Source organism: Schistocerca serialis, chromosome 8, assembly GCF_023864345.2.
Source record: "Schistocerca serialis cubense isolate TAMUIC-IGC-003099 chromosome 8, iqSchSeri2.2, whole genome shotgun sequence".
Taxonomy (NCBI): domain Eukaryota; kingdom Metazoa; phylum Arthropoda; class Insecta; order Orthoptera; family Acrididae; genus Schistocerca; species Schistocerca serialis.
The window spans coordinates 366,234,010-366,252,482 of NC_064645.1; the positions used below are offsets into that span (position 1 = coordinate 366,234,010).

The 18,473-nt window shown below is 42.4% G+C and overlaps 1 protein-coding gene across 1 annotated transcript in view; it reads right to left on the reverse strand.

Annotated features, from left to right (window-relative positions):
• LOC126417021 (protein dachsous) overlaps positions 1-18,473 on the reverse strand; it is a 423,732-nt gene that overhangs the window by 371,494 nt on the left and 33,765 nt on the right. The window lies entirely within an intron of this gene.

The following is an 18,473-nucleotide window of genomic DNA, read 5'->3' on the forward strand; positions in this document are numbered from 1 at the left end:
AGCTACTCACGGAGTTTCAGTGTGGGCTGTAAAACTCGGTACGCATTCTGACGCGTTAAACAATTCCAATTTTGGCCAGCAGGTGCAAATCTGGCGCTGTACAGCATCTCATCCACGTGTCCGGTACTCGTACTGAAAAAACTGTGTAAGCGGCGGTTAATAATGAAATCAACATTACGCCTTTCTCACTTGTTTGACCTTTTCTGCGCACGTTCTGCTTCCTATCCATTACACGCCTTTCTTGCACTCACAGCGCCAGGTTTGCACCTGGTGGCCAAAATTGGAACTAATTTTTTCCAGCGTAATCTGTCCCGCACTAACACATTACAATATCTACCAAGTTTCGCTGTCATACGATAATTACAGTTCACTATGGATCTGTGTGAGTAATTGTCCTTTAATTATAACCACGCAGTATGTTTCTTCGGTACTGTATGTCCAATCTTCTCTCAGGCGCTAAACAACTTGGGAAAAAAATGTTCTGTGCCCTTTTTGTTCAAGTTACTCCGCTCGATTACACTGATTTGTAGATATGGCAATTTCCACACATGCCTCACTTGTGTGCATTATTCTAATTGCGCAGTGGTCGAATCATAGCAAAGAAGGGAGACAGAGACTACAATCTAGAGAACGTATCACGAGCTTTGTCTGCAGAAATTGTGCTCCACTCCACGACGGCTTTTTCTCTCTCCATCAGGTCATAGCTGCCTTCTGTAGGGAACCACGTCTTAAAAAGTGTCACTGTGTGAAGACGGCCATACGCGTGATGCCAAATAAAGGTGCAACATTTTTGTTTTATCCAGCGGCAGGAAAGTACTAGACTAGACCCTAAGCTGTGGGCATTACGCAGCGCTCATAAGAATAGAAAAAAACTATGCCACAGTGCTGCACATGAGGGTCACCGTCCTCCAATAAATTGTGGAAACACGTAGAACCAGCATATTTCTAGCACGTCAGATTCTGCCACCTTGAGGTACATAACAGCATCATGGTCGCTCGGATCTACGGAAACAGCAAGTGATTCACGGTAAAGTTGTAACACTGTTAATGCCATAGGTCAAGCATCCTCAAATAATATACACATTATCGACGAACGTGTACAACTATTGCAGACTCTTTTTGTGTTGCAGAAGTGATGAAGAACGCACGCCAGTTAATTTGTTAGATGTGTTACGAAGCGAACATCTCCGGATTGTCTTCCGATTCTGGAAAAGTGCATCTGTAACGCAAATCACATAAAAGACGCCAGAATTCGAGTCCTTACCAAGTGGGTACGACACCTTCAATCGTACAAATTCATGCACCACTAAGATCGTAACAGGTCAATGTAACCCATATGAAAGTGTAGCACAGTTGATCGCGGGGGCCGGCCGGGATGGCCGAGCGGTTCTAGGCGCTACAGTCTGGAACCGCACGACCGCTACGGTCGCAGGTTCGAATCCTGCCTCGGACATGGATGTGTTTGATGTCCTTAGGTTAGTTAGGTTTAAGTAGTTCTAAGTTCTAGGGGACTGATGACCTCAGAAGTTAAGTCCCATAGTGCTGAGAGCCATTTTGATCGCGGGGACTAAAATAGGAATCTTGTAAAGGTCGTTCTAGCGAAACCCCTTAGGGTAACAGTTGGCTGCTGCCTCGGGTTGTTCGGCCGACGTTTGGTGATTTTTCTGGCGTTTCGTCAGCACGACTGACTGGCACTGTCAAAGCTTCACCTTCCATTGCTGGTGGCCACGTTAGAAAAATCGTCAAACAAACGTCGCCCGAAGAACACGATAAAGGGTCAACAGGCAGTCTGTCGACAAGTTGCCACGAAGGCCTCAATAATTTCGTAGCCTTTGGGTACATTTAGAGATGCGGTTTTCGAGAAACACTGTGCATCTGTTCTATTGGCAGCATATCTCGCATAGTGATCATGAGAACGAGAGAAGTGTTCCTACAGACGTTTTTTTCCGTCGCTCAGTCCGTGGATGGCGTAGAAGAGAAATCCACTACTACTGGTAGCCTTCACCACTCATTGTTCTATGGCTTGCATCGTAAATGCGCATATGTTCCGCACCTCGTTTCTGACAGGCCTGGTAGTATTTACGCGTTAAGCCCCTCCTGTATAAAATCCGTCTCCTGGTGTACCATTGCCTTACTGAGCACGTGCCAACTGCTGTTAGGTATCGCTGTGCACGGAGCGCGTGTTTTCCCTCCCCCTGGCTGCCCCGCCGGCCTGCGCTGCTTTTATTTGGCGCGGACCTCGCTACGTGGCCAGATCGCACATCGCGAATTTGCAGGCGGCCGGGTCGGGTCCGGCCCGGGAGCCCCGATAGCGCATCTCCGGGCACGTTTTGCTCACATGCATGGCAATCGTAACGGTTCCCGGCGGCCTGCCCCGCTATTCGCAGCGCCAGAGTCCTCCGTCTCCAGCGACGCCATTCTGAACCCTCTGGTACACATTCCAGGAGAGGAAGTCTTGCCAGAAAATGTCACACACTCAGTGAAATAATCTGAACCGGGTCAAGTTTAAAATTTATGATTTAGCATGAGGGTGAGTGGAGAGTGCTAAATTCTAAAATTTTGTATTGAATGATTCAAACAATGTTAAATGGAGAGAGAATTTAAGGAATCATGAAAAGAGCCCCACAGGGTTCAATTTTGGGACCGCTCCTATTACTTGGACATGTGAATGACTTACCAGTTAACATAAAAAAGAATTGATACTTTTTGCATACAATACTAGTTTTACACCAACTCCCATTAGAGAGAAAGCAACAGAAAAAAATTGTTAATCATGTTTTTCAAAGAATTATTAAATGGTTCTCTGAAAATAGTCTCCCAATTAAATGGCAGAAAATACACTATATTCAGTTCTGTACAACAAATAGCAATCAGCAGTTGAGGTGGCACATGTATAGTTAACAGAATACAATTTCCAAGTATTTGAATATACGCATTAACAAAACTTGAGTCTAAGAAACATATTACAGAGCTGGCCAAACAATTCAGCTACTTTTGATTTACGTGTTATTGCTAGTCTTGGAAACAAACGAATCTACCGCTTAACATATTTTGCACATTTTCACTCAGTAATGTCTTATGGGATTATTTTCTGGGGTAACTCATACTTCAGAAACAAAATACTGATTGCACAAAAGCGAGCAGTAAGAATAATACGTAGTGCTCACCGAAGGTCGTCATGTATCGGTGTTTTAACTGCATCTTCGCAATATATATAGTGACTAATTAAATTGGTAGTAAGTAATCCACCACAGTTTCAAAAGAGCAGTAATGTTCATGAGTGAAACATTAAAAGAAAACAGTGACCTTTATTAACCGTTAGTGAAGCTGTCAGTGGCTCAAGAAGGACTTCAGTCGACATCAAAAAAATCTTTTGATCATTTTCCCAATACAATATTTCGGCTGACAGATAGAAACGCTAAAATCACTTCTTCTATTCCATAGACGAGATTTTATTTAAAATCTGGTAGACTGTAAGAAGAAACCTAGTTTTAAGTGTAGCTGCATGAGTAGGAGTGAAAAATAAAATGTTCATTAATGATAAATGTAGGACACTGTGCCATTTAGGAACTTGTAAATGGCCAGCATGTAGTAGACATCCACAGTGACTAACCGTATATATACATCGTTGCCATTGCTCATTAAGTGTTTAACGAGACCAAACAGCTAAGATCGTCAGTCTCCTCTTCACAGAAGCAGTGGACCCAACCTGCCCGCATACAGAGTAAATTCTGTGTGCACGTGCGAGAAAGTGTTGTAATTGTTTGGGTGGCGTGCGGAACATGGGAACCAGCCCAGTATTCACGTAGTAGGATGTGGGGAAACCGCCTAAAAATCAGACACACACACACACACACACACACACACATCGTGTACACTGACAGTTTAATATCATTTGGATACAAAAATTAATCTATGGAATATGTAACTAATTAAATTGTACAACTGTTGTTTGGATTTTTTTCCCTCTTCTCCTCTACCCTCCTTCTGCTCTTCCTGTCCTGGCCGGAATCGCTATTAGTTCTAATTACCTTAATTGGAAGTTTAGAAAATAAGAAAGAGAGAAAATATGTACTCCTGTCCATGAAAATGGATTATTTAAGATGAAGTGATGGTATCTCGAGATTAGGCGATGTAAGAAGTATTGAAATCAGATAAATGATAGAAGCTATTGAGAGGACGAGGTTACCATGGTATGGCCATTTAGAACGAATGGATGATAATTGGAGGCCGAAGAAGGTACGGAGGTGGATCCCACTAGGGAAAAAAGGAAACGAGGTCGCCCTCTTAGAAGAAGGGTGACAGGAGTTGAGGAAGCTAAGAACTCCACGAGTCTCCAAAAGCATAATTGGGAAAACTGTAAACTGTAGAGGCTGAGGAGTTACAACTGCCGTAAACTAACATATGTTATAGGTTCGTACAATAACTATCGACATAGTCTTAATCCGTACACTCTAGTGCTGTGCCGCCTAATCGACAGGTGCTCAACATAACCGCCTTCTGGCGTCGTCAACAGAATAAAACTTGCAGTTCTAGGTAGGCTGTTGTAGACTTTCATACACTCGGACCTGCCCAGTATTCACAATACTTTGCGAATTCTTTCGTGAAAATAGGTGAAATACTGAAAAAATATCAGAAAAATATTATATTTCATCCTACAAAAAACTTTCGGTGCAACTGTCATCGGTCAAACACTGTTGAATTCTGTTTCAGACAGGGGTTTATAGAATTCCGAGCGAGTGCGATAAATCTTATAGAAAACAATGCGCACCGTCCAGGAGTACACTACAAAGGGCCAGTTATATAGTAGTTTCCCCCAAAGCAAAAAATCCGCTTTTGCAAACAGTATTTCTTCTGATTATTTGACGGACTACAAAGAAATGAAAATTTTGGCGTGTAAATCGAACTCTAGGGAGTGAGTTTCAGAAGCTGATCTATGGGCACAGTCGTTAGATACCGTATGGAACAATGTCGTATGGTTCTTTCCCTGCATTAGGTTAGCTTTCTCGAAGCAGCAGACATCGAGGCAGAGGTATACAGGTGAAGCAATTGCGATCGAGCAGGTCCTTTGTCGGAAAGGTCTTAAACAGAGCAGCTGAGATGCATTTTTTTCTACAAATTGTCATTGCGAGATATGAAGCCTGGCGGTGTAAGGTAGGTAAGTATCACTGACGCAGAGGAAAGCTTTCTGCATCAAGGATGTGTGATATGATTTGTAAAAGAAGTCCTTGCTAATACTTTCCATTAACTTCATAACCCCGTTGTGGCCAACGTGCATCACTCTGAGGGAGAATGGAAGTATTTTGTTGCCCTCCCGAGTCTCCTTTGTTTTACGAGGGCGCTCGCCGCAGCAGGTACCTCTCGTTAGCTCGACTTCGCAGGGGCGGTGGGAGCCACGGCGCGGCGAGAGATACGCCAGCAGCCGGGTCCCGCTACTGGCCCATGACCGCGGCCCCATCTGGCGCTGCCATCTCTGGCGTGTCCCTTCCAGCTCCCAGACTCGGAGACCTTCCTACACGAATACCGCACACTCGTTCCCAACGTCGGCCTCATCTGTTCAGCGGATGGAAACCTCATTACGACATGCGTCTCAGCAACGCTTGTTCGATATGCTCGTAGGCAGCATCTGAACACGTCATTTCTGAGGTTCGTCATTTCGATTATATTCTGCCATTTATGTGCAGCTATCCTCTCTACGTGCATGCAAGTGCAGAGATTTTCGTTCATTGTCCCCTTTGCTGTCATATCTTCCCTCAGCCTCATCGCTCTGTCCTGACTCTTCACGTCGGAGTACAATCCTTTATCTCTCGAGTCATCATACAACCACCTTCACTGATGCCTTCCCGGTAGCAGGAACCACATTCTGAAACCGCCTCTATCACAATATCAGAGATCTGAATCACATCCCCAGCTTCCAAAAACAGTTTATAATCTACATACCAAACGAACAACAATCGAACAACAACGCATGTCCTTGTTTTCGTAAGCACTTTTTACGCCGTTGTAACTAAGTACCCTGCTTTACCACCAAGCATTTCTCATTTTCAGAAGTCTCTACCTGGGCGGTCTATGTGAATTTACCTCTCTTATAACTCGCTATGTCATAAAACTCATTTTCGTACGACCATATACAGCGTTATTCATCTGCTCTACCTATGGGTTTTATGCAACCTGTAGCGCCTTCGAATAGGACGTGTAAGACATTCATATTCTTTAGATACCACACGCAATATTTTCATATTCTCTCACTCGCTACGAGCATACTAATCCTACAGAAAAAAATGAACAGGACCTTTTTTGTACGAAACTTAACTAGTTTTCGCTAGAGACCGTAGTTTTCCAATTGCTCAAGAAAAACGTACAAAAGTGATCTTCAGATGCGTTTTCCTTTAATAAATCGAAAACAGTGGCCTCCAGTGAAAGCATATCTCTGTAAAAAAATTAATTACATTAAATTTCCTACAAAAAGGTCCTCTTCATTTTTTTCTGTAGCACTAACAGTTTGCACCTCAGCGAGTGAGCGAATATGGAACTCTCGTGTGCAGTTCTTGAAGGTGTTGCAGGTTGCATAAAACCCTTAGGTAGGGGCAGCTGAATCATTCTGAATACTTTTCTGTATTAGTGTTGTTAGCAGTAGCTGCTGTTACCGTTGTGCCAAGTACGGCACTGTTTTTGTCTAGGTTTCCTAGTATGAAGGCTTTCACGACCGGATGACATATCTTCTGGTAAACCTTCCGGGATGTAAGGTCGTGGTCCATGAAACTCTTCAGCTCCTAACGTTTCGTCCAGAGCTGCGCTGGACATCTTCAGAGGGGTGTTTCTCCTCCGGTCGGCAAGACTCACCGGAGGAGAAACACCCCTCTGAAGGTGTCCAGCGCAGCTCTGGACGAAACGTTAGGAGCTGAAGAGTTTCATGGACCACGACCTTACATCCCGGAAGGTTTACCAGAAGATAGGTTTCCTAGGTTTGCACTTCTGTGGCTGGTGAATGTGGTGTGACGTCCTAGCGGAGGAAACGCCTATCCGCCAGCACAGAACGATGAGAGAGGGAACTGTGAGTGGAGCCACGAATGTTGACGGTGCTGGTTGGTTTGCGGTAGCAGTTAGGTCACAAGTCGAGAGCAGACGCATTTGTGTGAGGGCGCACCTGCTGAGCTTAGCAGACTTGATGCAGGAACCTGTGGCTTACGGATGTTGCTTGTAGCGTGTTGGCGTTGCTTGTACATCAAACACAGGAAGTTACACTGTGTCCATGGTGTGTATATAGCTAGCTGTGCCAAGCAGATTTATCTACTAAACAGGTACTGTAATCTGTAGTCTGCCGAAACTGGCATTATATAACACCTACCAACCGACAGTGTCTTGCTAGACTGTGTTAATAACTGATGACACGGGGTGGCTGCCCACAGTGTGTTATGTTTGCTGTATAGGATACATATTTTGTACCGATTGTATGTTGTCAGCTGGTCCTATGTTATTGATAGAGTAACGTATGATTATTTTCTGATTCCATTACTGAACTGTATAAAACTAGTTTCTCTGGTATTTTCTTAGACTTGTATGTGCGAATGTGAACTAGTTTCATGCACCAAGGTGTATTTTTATGGCAAGCACTCGTGGTCCTTCCAAAGGGAAGCTACTGTTCTTAAGTTTTATAGTATTTACGGTAAACGTTTAGTCTTTTCGACTCAATATATGTCTGAAGTTGGCTTACACAGGTTCATTTTCTTACGCTGTTGTTATTTTAACTATGATGTAAATTCATTTACATTTTATTTAATTTAAGTCTTCGTTAATAATTTATAGCTGTATTAATATTTGGTCTTCGAAACATGCTGTTCGTGAATCTGGTGGTTGTGGTCGGTTGGTGTGATCAAGTCAGTTCTGTTATTCATGTTATCAATAAATAAATAAAAACTGTATTGCTAACCCAAACTCAGTCAATCGATACCACCCTTTAATTCTAAGGGCGCATCTGCACCTATTATTGATTAGTATCACTTGTTATTAGTGTTTAGCCTTGACCTTAGATACAGGAATTTATTGTTTCAAATATTTTTTTCAATTCTTACTAGCGTTGTCATTGCTATTTATTATCCTTATTGTGATTTAACGAAACAGTGATGTGAAAAGTCTTGCATGCGTGAAATCTTACTCCGACGTAAGTAGAGGCCTAACGGCCCTAATCTGCTCAGGTTAAATAAATACACAATCTGAGGTGTGGGAAACTCACGAGATAGTGCCTCGCAGTCTTGCATTAAAACTTTTCTCAGTTTGGAGGACTGTAATAAGCTACAATTGAAGACAGAAAATTGCAAAAGTCGGAACTGATTGGTCGTGCTTGTTTATTTTGGGTGAACTTACCACTGAGATAGTGGTCAACTGCGGCAAAATTGCTGATGGAGTCGTGCCAGAAAAAACGAAACCACTACAAAAAATCGTTTGCGAAATCAGAAAAATGGTTTTATATGTACTTCGTCAACGAATTTTCAGGAGTAAACATCTTCCATTGAGTGGTAAAAGGAAGCAGGGATGTATCTACAGTTATTGGAACTCCAGTTAAAATACATCTCTGACTGTCCACTCTTCCGCGCCCATCCTACCGAAACGTCATCCACACTCGTCGCACACAGCCCACAGTCCCGGGAATAGCTCTTGGACACATCAGTGTATCAACCAACTTTATGGACAGTCCACGCAGGTTAATTCAAAATCGGCCGAAGATATTCAGTTAATCGAAGAAATCTCTTCTCTTGTTTTCTCCTGAGGTGGTGTACTGGCGGAAATCAACCACCGTTGTCTACAGTCACCTACAGTAAGGCATTAGCTCAGGATGATCGGATCGGACTCCATTTAGCTGCCATTCTAAGGATTATTTACATATGTCGCCCATCAACAACTACGAAATTTCGTGTAAATACTTCCCATTTTATTTTTTCCTTATTTTTTTCTGGGCGCCTTGGGGTCCCAAGTCCTACGGGCATTGCCCCGAAGAGAGGAAGACAGAGAGAGAGAGAGAGACAGAGAGAGAGAGAGAGAGACAGAGAGAGAGGAGGATGAGATGAAAGAGAAGGAAGAGAACAATGATAATAAAATGACATCAGAGAGGGTGCTGACGACAGAGATCACGGAGAAGATGCCTCCGAGAGTAGAAGTCACAATTTCGTATATGCGGGATTCTGGTCCAAAGCTTACAATAATTTCGACGAGAAAGTGTACGTGTAGAGAAACATCATAAACCCCAGAAGCGACTGCGAAGAGATAAGCATCAAACAAACGTATCTGACGCGGCCGACGTAAAACTGTACGTATCGAATATATCTCCTACAAGTGTCTGGTGAAATTATTCGGGTTCCTCTGTGCTAACACAGCCGGAAGATAAATTGATTTAGCGTTCCACGTCCGGGAGTAGTTCCGCAGGCGGAGTAATGTGTTTGAGCGCAAACCGCGCAAGAAGGATAGTTTAATTGAAAACCGTAATCAGCGGGCCGATCCTAAATAACATGTGGTAGGCGCGGGACCATATATCATAAGGCAGAGTGAAGCCACCCATTTCGAGCACTGCTTACAGACGAAGCGGTAATTAATTATAGCGGCCGAGAGGAAAACAGGCGTCGAGATAAACCGGCGAACACTTCCACACACGACACCAAATTACACGGGGCCCGCCAGTTATATACTGCCGCTTGTCACGGTTGCACGGTCCGCGGCTCCACGAATCTACGGCGCCGAAAAAATCCGCCGCGCCCAGCACAGCACAGCTCGGCATACCTCCGCCCCGGGCCGACAGCCCCCGCCGATAGGCGGAAACAGGTGACAACGTGTGAGGCTGCCCGCTATCGGCCATCTACAGCACGCGGCCCCGAGCCTGGGTGACCGGTCCGCTACCGGCGCCTCGCCTTCCACTGCGGCAACCGTAGGTACCGTGTCGAATTTTTTTACCTCCTGGCCCACAATCTTCCGAAAATTACCAGGGTCGGGTTAGCGTCTCAAGCATCGTCATCTTGTAAAGGCTTTTCGCTGCAGTCAATCTCCCCTGTTTTGCGCTGTCCTCTCGCTTCTTTACAGAGTTGCGCTCTACCGAAGCTAGGTTCGGTAGTTTTAGTACACTGCGTAAATGACATGGTAAATGGTAGGATTACTGGTAGCGGAAAAAATATTAATGGACGTCTGGAACAGAAACTGGGAACCGACGACTTCTCTTTGCTTTTTGGTTTGTTGGGCACATGATTAGAATTAATTATATTCTTACAAAATACAAATTGCATTTTATAAGTAATAACAATTAGTTGATCGCGTGCCTGCTGCCCTTTTATGTAACGAAAGCAATTACTTTTGATGGAAGTACAATTGCACACAGAAAGATAAAAAAGCTGTATAATTATTGTTGTTATTTTGTGCTTAATGGAACGTTCTTCTTCATGATCAAAGGCAAGATATTGATAAGTGAAAAAGCTGTTTATGAATATCAGAAATATGTTTTACATAAGCTCGAAGTAGTATTGATGCGATGTTTTTTGTATGGAAAACATAATTTCCTCACAAAAAAGGTTATACATACCACTATTTGCTTAACATGCATTTTTTTAATTTTTACTGTAACATCCGTCTGTTTCACATTACAAATCAATATTTTTCGAATATAACCTGGATTAAACATTGACAATTTCAAGTTTGCTATAAATACTGTTTATTTTAACTAAGAGATAGGAGGATAACTACGTAGAACAACAATGTTCCGTAGGTTACGCGGCGCTTTATGCATCCTCACTTAGTCCCTACATGGTTCACCGCATCCGTTTTCTAAGGGAATCTACTAAGACGCTCACCGCATATACAAAGCGATCGAAATGAGGTAACGCCCGGTAGATCTGCAACACACCTAATGTACAGGTTATGCGGTTACTGACCAAGCCTACTAGGAAAACTGCCGTAGGCTATGCTTGCTTGTTGTGCTAACCTACAGTGGTTTTACAACTCTGGGTCTTTATGAATCTGGCAGTTGGTTACTTCAAAAAAGATTTTATTATCCCATTTTGAAGAGTTTTTATGAGTTTTCCCTGCTCACAGATCCCTTTCAGAATATCTTTATTGTTTTTTTTCTTTCTAACTGGTCCTTGTCAGTCTTGTTCAAAGCCGCCCTTCCAACGCTTGAAAGCGCTTTTTGTCTGTCTTCAACGACGTCCAGCTTTCGCAAGCACATGAACGTACTCTCCACATGATTGCCTTGACCAGTTGTATTTTTATATTCATAACTCCAGCAAGGAGACATTAGCTATTGGAAAGAGAAAACTAAGACAACGGACAAGTGTCGTAAGGGCGAACAATGAATGGAAGGTCATAGTCGCCATGGCAACTGGAAGGCAGTGTAAGAATGGCGACAATGTGCACAGCTAAGTAAGACACTGTACAGTCACCATGCAGAAATTGAATATTATGGGCACTGGCTTACAATCTTGCGATTTCCTTTAGAAGAAATATTAATTTACTCCAGCTAAGTAGTGGGTTTTCATATCTAGGTAGCTAAATAACTGATGACGGTAGAAATACAAGTGACATGAAACGCAGACTGTCGGTAGCCAGACAGTCATTCCTGGAAAATGGGTATGTGTAAATATCGAATGCAAATGTCAGTGTTGGGACATGTTTTATGAACGTATTTGCCGGCAACATAATCTTGTGGACTATGAACAGTTCAGATAAAAAGCGTACAGACACTTTGGAATGTGGTGCTACAGAAGTATGTTGAAGATTAGATGGGAACATCGACTAACTAATGAAGAGGTGTTGAATCGAACAGGGAAGCAATGAAATTTATGGCGTTACTTGATACAGAGAGGGAGTAGGCTGATTGGCTGATTCGACACATTCCGAGGCATTAAGGAATCCTCTTTGTGGTAATGGAGAGACGTATTGGGCGAAGGGGGAGGTTGAAGTCGTAGAAGCAGACTAAGACTTCACTACAATAGGCTGATTCGAAGGAATGTCTGGTGCACTGGTTATGCAGAGTTGAAGCGGTTTGTACACCATAGACTTCCCAGGGGAACTGCATCAAATCTGCCTTCTGACTCGAGACGACAACTGCAACAACGTTCATACAGCTGATTAAAGAGCTCTGGGATCGATTTTTACAAAAATAATACAAAACGATCGTGAAGCCTTAACAAGAATTGGAAAGAAACTTCAACGTGAGACGCTTCGTGTTTCATTTTCAGATGAAAAAGATGAAAATAGCCTTTTTAGTCATATTTGTGTTAATAATGAAGACTGCAGCCTCTCTCCCACTTTATTAAACATATAAACTGAAAACAAATTTTGAGAATGTAAAAAAGAACTTAACTCAGGAATAAAATTAATTCCTGTACTCTTTGTTGAAGGCCAAATGATTTTACAAAAGACAGAGGATGATTTACAATTTACTCTACATCGTTTGCATTTGATAAGCAATCTCTATAACTTGAAAATATCAGAAAATAAAATTATAGCCTTTAAAGGAAAGCCGGCGGTTCTAGACACTTCAGTTTGGAGCCGCGCGGCCGCTACGGTCGCAGGTTCGAATCCTGCCTCGGGTAAGGATGTGTGTAATGTCCTTAGGTTAGTTAGTTTTAAGTAGTTCTAAGTTCTAGGGGACTGATGACCTCAGCAGTTAAGTCCCATAGTGCTCAGAGCCATTTGAACCATTTTTTTAAAAGGAAAACATCCAATATATTCTAATATAACGCTAAATGGAAAATGGAAAAACATGTATCTCACTTTCAGCTATGTGATGTAAATTATGAATATATATTACTTCCGAAAAATCGCTGTTGTTAACATACTGATTAGTAGGTTTCTCATTATTGCCTATCGACTGGAATTAATGACATACCACCATAAATGTGTGTCAGCAGTATCGAAGAAATCAATTTTGGAGAAGAGGATGCCTCGTTCAGGGTAGAGTGAGAAGTGATAGTATACAGGTACAGCTAAGACGCATGGACGTATTACACTCATGTTCAGAAAAAACAGAATGCCTCGAACGACTGGGATAGAACGTTCATATTCACAGGACATGTACGTTACTAGTTCTGCAGAAATGATTAACATTTGAATCATGTCGGCCCGCGGGTTCATGGTCAACATCGACATTGCGGTGCAACACCACCCACCGGTAAGATGTGCCTGCGGCTCTCGTAGTCGCTAGAAACCGAAGGTAACGGATCAGTGGGGCTTGAGAAGACGTGCGGTATGCTCCGCAGACGTATGCGTCAACCGTACTGTCCAATCACTGAGTTTGAAAGAGGGCGCATTTTTGGCATGAGAGAATGTGATGCATCTATCTGGGAAATTGCTGCTCTTGTGGGAGGAAGTGTTTCGGCAGTGCAACGAGTGTGTGCAGAATGGTTCATGGAACGCCGTACGACACGACGAGATGGTTAAGGTCGCGTCACCCACATCACCCCCCGAGAAGACCAAGCATCTCCTCAGATGGTAAGTCCCGTAGTGCTTAGAGCCATCTGAACCAATTTTGATATTGCTGTTGCACTTGATGGGCCATGGCAACGTCGAGGACATCGTTCCGTGAATGGTGTTGTAAGTGCTACTTCTCTGGAGAATAGAAAACATTTTGATGTTGAGTACTTATGTAAGTACTGCCATGGTAACACTGAAAGACATATTGAACATCAATGCTCTAAGAATTATGATGGTTACAGCGAAGGTATGGAGTGTGATGGAGCTCTAAAAATATTTCAGAGGTCGGTGCCCGTTTGTAAAGTTAGATATACGGAGTACCTAGGCTATGGGAACTCTAAAGCTTTCAATAAAATTAATGAGTTCAACGTTTGTGGCGATACCCTGGTAACAAAATTGGAGTGTTGTGGACATGTGCAAAAGAGGATGGGTGCTAGATTGAGGAAGCTACGAGGAAAAATGAAAGGAAAGTTGCTATCTTATGGAAAATCTCTGTGTGGCCGAGGCAGATTGACAGAAACTGAAATAGACCTTCTTCAGAGTTTTCATGGACTGGCCATTAGATGAACTGCACCTCTGAATGATCTTACAGCAATGAGAAAAGCTGTATGGGCCACCTACTTTCATATGTTGTCCACAGATGAAAACTCTGTTCACGGACTTTGCCCTAAAGGAGCAGATTCTTGGTGTGGTTACCAAAAGGCAAAAGAAAGTCGTCAAATATACCATCATAAGCATTCTCTTCCTGAGCCTGCCATGAATAAAATAAAATCAATTTTTAGAGACCTGAGTGACCGTGTTTTGCTTAGTAAATTTCTTCATGGGGGCACTCAGAATACAAATGAGAGTTTCAACCATTGCATACGGGAAAGATTACCCAAGAATACTTTTGTACATTAAGAGTTGGTGTACTAGATGCAGTGATATGTTTCAATGATGGAGTTACAGGAAGGTTGGAAGACCTGAGAAATTTAGGCATAAAATGTGGCTCTTATATGGAAGATCAATTGCTTGCGTGTGGCAGGCAACGGGTGCATGAAGCTGAAAGATTCGCTCTTCAAGTTACAAAAGAAGCAAGAAGTACTAGAAGGAATGCGAAGTGGAAGCTTGAAGATGGAGAAATGTTGCAGGATGAAGACTATGCTTCAGGAATGTTCTGAGGTACTGTTTGTTTAATTGGACTCATATCTTCATTCATTGTTTCCCGCATGTTGTATTTTTCAGAATTCGGGTACAAATATTTCCTAAAGTTTATAAAGCATTGCTCTAATTTTTTTCTGTAATTTACAATAGTCCATACTTATGTAGTAGACCTAAGATTTATTGCTGAATCAACTAAATTATAGAAAAAATAACATTTTTATTAGGAAAAAAATTATAAATATTAAAATGTAAGATGTGATATTTTTTATACTTGTAATATAAAAATATGTGGAATTAAATAGGTCTAGTACCTCAGCCATCATGTCATGCATATCTGGTAAATATTTGGTCTCCTTCACATGTACGAGTATAAGATAGGATTAAATGGTACCTCAATTTGAGGAAGAGTTTTGGAAAAAAATTGCATCAATTTCTTTGTAATTTTTTTAATAACCCTAAGCAGGTGGATCTACCTGCGGTCTAGGGGTAGCGTCTTTGATTCATAATCAAAACGTCTTCGGTCCCGGGTTCGATCCCCGCCACTGCCTAAATTTTGATAAATAATCATCATTGGCGGCCAAAGACTTCCGGCATAAGAAGTCAGCCTCATTCTGCCAACGGCCTTGTCAAAGAGGGCGGAGGAGCGGATAGAGGTTCAGGGCACTCTCTTGTCCTAGGGGTGGGAAATTGCCCCTAAAGGCGGAAGAATCAGCAATGATCAACGACATGAGGGTGCAGAAAACAATGGAAACCACTGCATTAAAGACACGTAACGTGTATCCACAGGACATGTGGCCTGTAATTGAAGAAGTGTCATGATGATCTCTCCATTGGCAAGGAGAGGGGAGGGGACTGCCAAGGGGGAGGTTACTATGAGGAAAAGATTGAATAATCAACGGAAGGATAATGTTCTATGAGTCGGGGCGTGGAATGTCAGAAGCTTGAACGTGGTAGGGAAACTAGAAAATCTGAAAAGGGAAATGCAAAGGCTCAATCTAGATTTAGTAGGGGTCAGTGAAGTGAAGTGGAAGGAAAACAAGGATTTCTGGTGAGATGAGTAGCGGGTAATATCAACAGCAGCAGAAAATGGTATAACAGGTGTAGGATTCGTTATGAATAGGAAGGTAGTGCAGAGGGTGTGTTACTGTGAACAGTTCAGTGACCGGGTTGTTCTAATCAGAATCGACAGCACACCAACACCGACAACGATAGTTCAGGTATACATGCCGACGTCGCAAGCTGAAGATGAACAGATAGAGAAAGTGTATGAGGATATTGAAAGGGTAATGCAGTATGTGAAGGGGGACGAAAATCTAATAGTCATGGGCGACTGGAATGCAGTTGTAGGGGAAGGAGTAGAAGAAAAGGTTACAGGAGAATATGGGCTTGGGACAAGGAATGAAAGAGGAAAAAGACTAATTGAGTTTTGTAACAAGTTTCAGCTAGTAATAGCGAATACCCTGTTCAAGAATCACAAGAGGAGGAGGTATACTTGGAAAAGGCCGGGAGATACGGGAAGATTTCAATTAGATTACATCATGGTCAGACAGAGATTTCGAAATCAGATACTGGATTGTAAGGCTTACCCAGGAGCAGATATAGACTCAGATCACAATATAGTAGTGATGAAGAGTAGGCTGAAGTTCATTAGTCAGGAAGAATCAATACGCAAAGAAGTGGGATACGGAGGTACTAAGGAATGACGAGATACGTTTGAAGTTCTCTAACGCTATAGATACAGCAATAAGGAATAGCGCAGTAGGCAGTACAGTTGAAGAGGAATGGACATCTCTAAAAAGGGCCATCGCAGAATTTGGGAAGGAAAACATAGGTACAAAGAAGGTAGCTGCGAAGAAACCATGGGTAACAGAAGAAATACTTCAGTTGATTGATGAAAGGAGGGAGAACAAACATGTTCCGGGAAAATCAGGAAAACAGAAATACAATTCGCTGAGGAATGAAATAAATAGGAAGTGCAGACGAAATGGCTGCAGGAAAAATGTGAAGACATCGAAAAAGATGTGATTGTAAGAAGGACAGACTCAGCATACAGGAAAGTCAAAACAACCTTTGGTGACATTAAAAGCAACGGTGGTAACATTAAGAGTGCAACAGGAATTCCACTGTTAAATGCAGAGGAGAGAGCAGATAGGTGGAAAAAATACATTGAAAGCCTCTATGAGGGTGAAGATTTGTCTTATGTGATAGAAGAAGAAACAGGAGTCGATTTAGGAGAGATAGGGGATCCAGAATTAGAATCGGAATTTAAAAGAGCTTTGGAGGACTTACGGTCAAATAAGGCAGAAGGGATATATAACATTCCATCAGAATTTCTAAAATCATTGGGGGAAGAGGCAACAAAACGACTATTCACGTAGGTGTGTAAAATATATGAGTCTGGCGATATACCATCTGACTTTCGGAAAAGCATCATCCACACAATCCCGAAAACGGCAAGAGCTGATAAGTGCGAGAATTATCGCACAATCAGCTTAACAGCTCATGCATCGAAACTGCTTACAAGAATAATATACAGAAGAATGGAAAAGAAAATTGAGAATGCGCTAGGTGACGATCAGTTTGGCTTTAGGAAAAGTAAAGTGACGAGAGAGGCAATTCTGACGTTACGGCTAATAATGGAAGCAAGGCTAAAGAAAAATCAAAACACTTTCATAGGATTTGTCGACCTGGAAAAAGCGTTCGACAATATAAAATGGTGCAAGCTGTTCGAGATTCTGAAAAAAGTAGGGGTAAGCTATATGGAGAGACGGGTCATATACAATATGTACAACAACCAAGAGGGAATAATAAGAGTGGACGATCAAGAACGAAGTGCTCGTATTAAGAAGGGTGTAAGACAAGGCTGTAGCCTTTCGCCCCTACTCTTCAATCTGTACATCGAGGAAGCAATGATGGAAATAAAAGAAAGGTTCAGGAGTGGAATTAAAATACAAGGTGAAATGATATCAATGATACGATTCGCTGATGACATTGCTATCCTGAGTGAAAGTGAAAAAGAATTAAATGATCTGCTGAACGGAATGAACAGTCTAATGAGTACACAGTATGGTTTGAGAGTAAATCGGAGAAAGACGAAGGTAATGAGAAGTAGTAGAAATGAGAACAGCGAGAAACTTAACATCAGGATTGATGGTCACGAAGTGAATGAAGTTAAGGAATTCTGCTACCTAGGCAGTAAAATAACCAATGACGGACGGAGCAAGGAGGACATCAAAAGCAGACTCGCTATGGCAAAAAAGGCATTTCTGGCCAAGAGAAGTCTACTAATATCAAATACCGGCTTTAATTTGAGGAAGAAATTTCTGAGGATGTACGTCTGGAGTACATCATTGTATGGTAGTGAAACATGGACTGTGGGAAAACCGGAACAGAAGAGAATCGAAGCATTTGAGATGTGGTGCTATGGACGAATGTTGAAAATTAGGTGGACTGATAAGGTAAGGAATGAGGAGGTTCTACGCAGAATCGGAGAGGAAAGGAATAGATGGAAAACACTGATAAGGAGAAGGGACAGGATGATAGGACATCTGCTAAGACATGAGGGAATGACTTCCATGGTACTAGAGGGAGCTGTAGAGGGCAAAAACTATAGAGGAAGACAGAGATTGGAATAAGTCAAGCAAATAATTGAGGACGTAGGTTGCAAGTGCTACTCTGAGATGAAGAGGTTAGCACAGGAAAGGAATTTGTTTCAAATCAGCGCACACTCCGCTGCAGAGTGAAAATTTCATTCTGACGACAGATGAATTTTGGAACCAGGTGAATGTAGCATGGATGGCTATACCACAGGACGCCATTAGTGCCTTATACGTGTCGATGCCACCGCACACGATGTAAGTTATCAGGGCCTGTGTCTA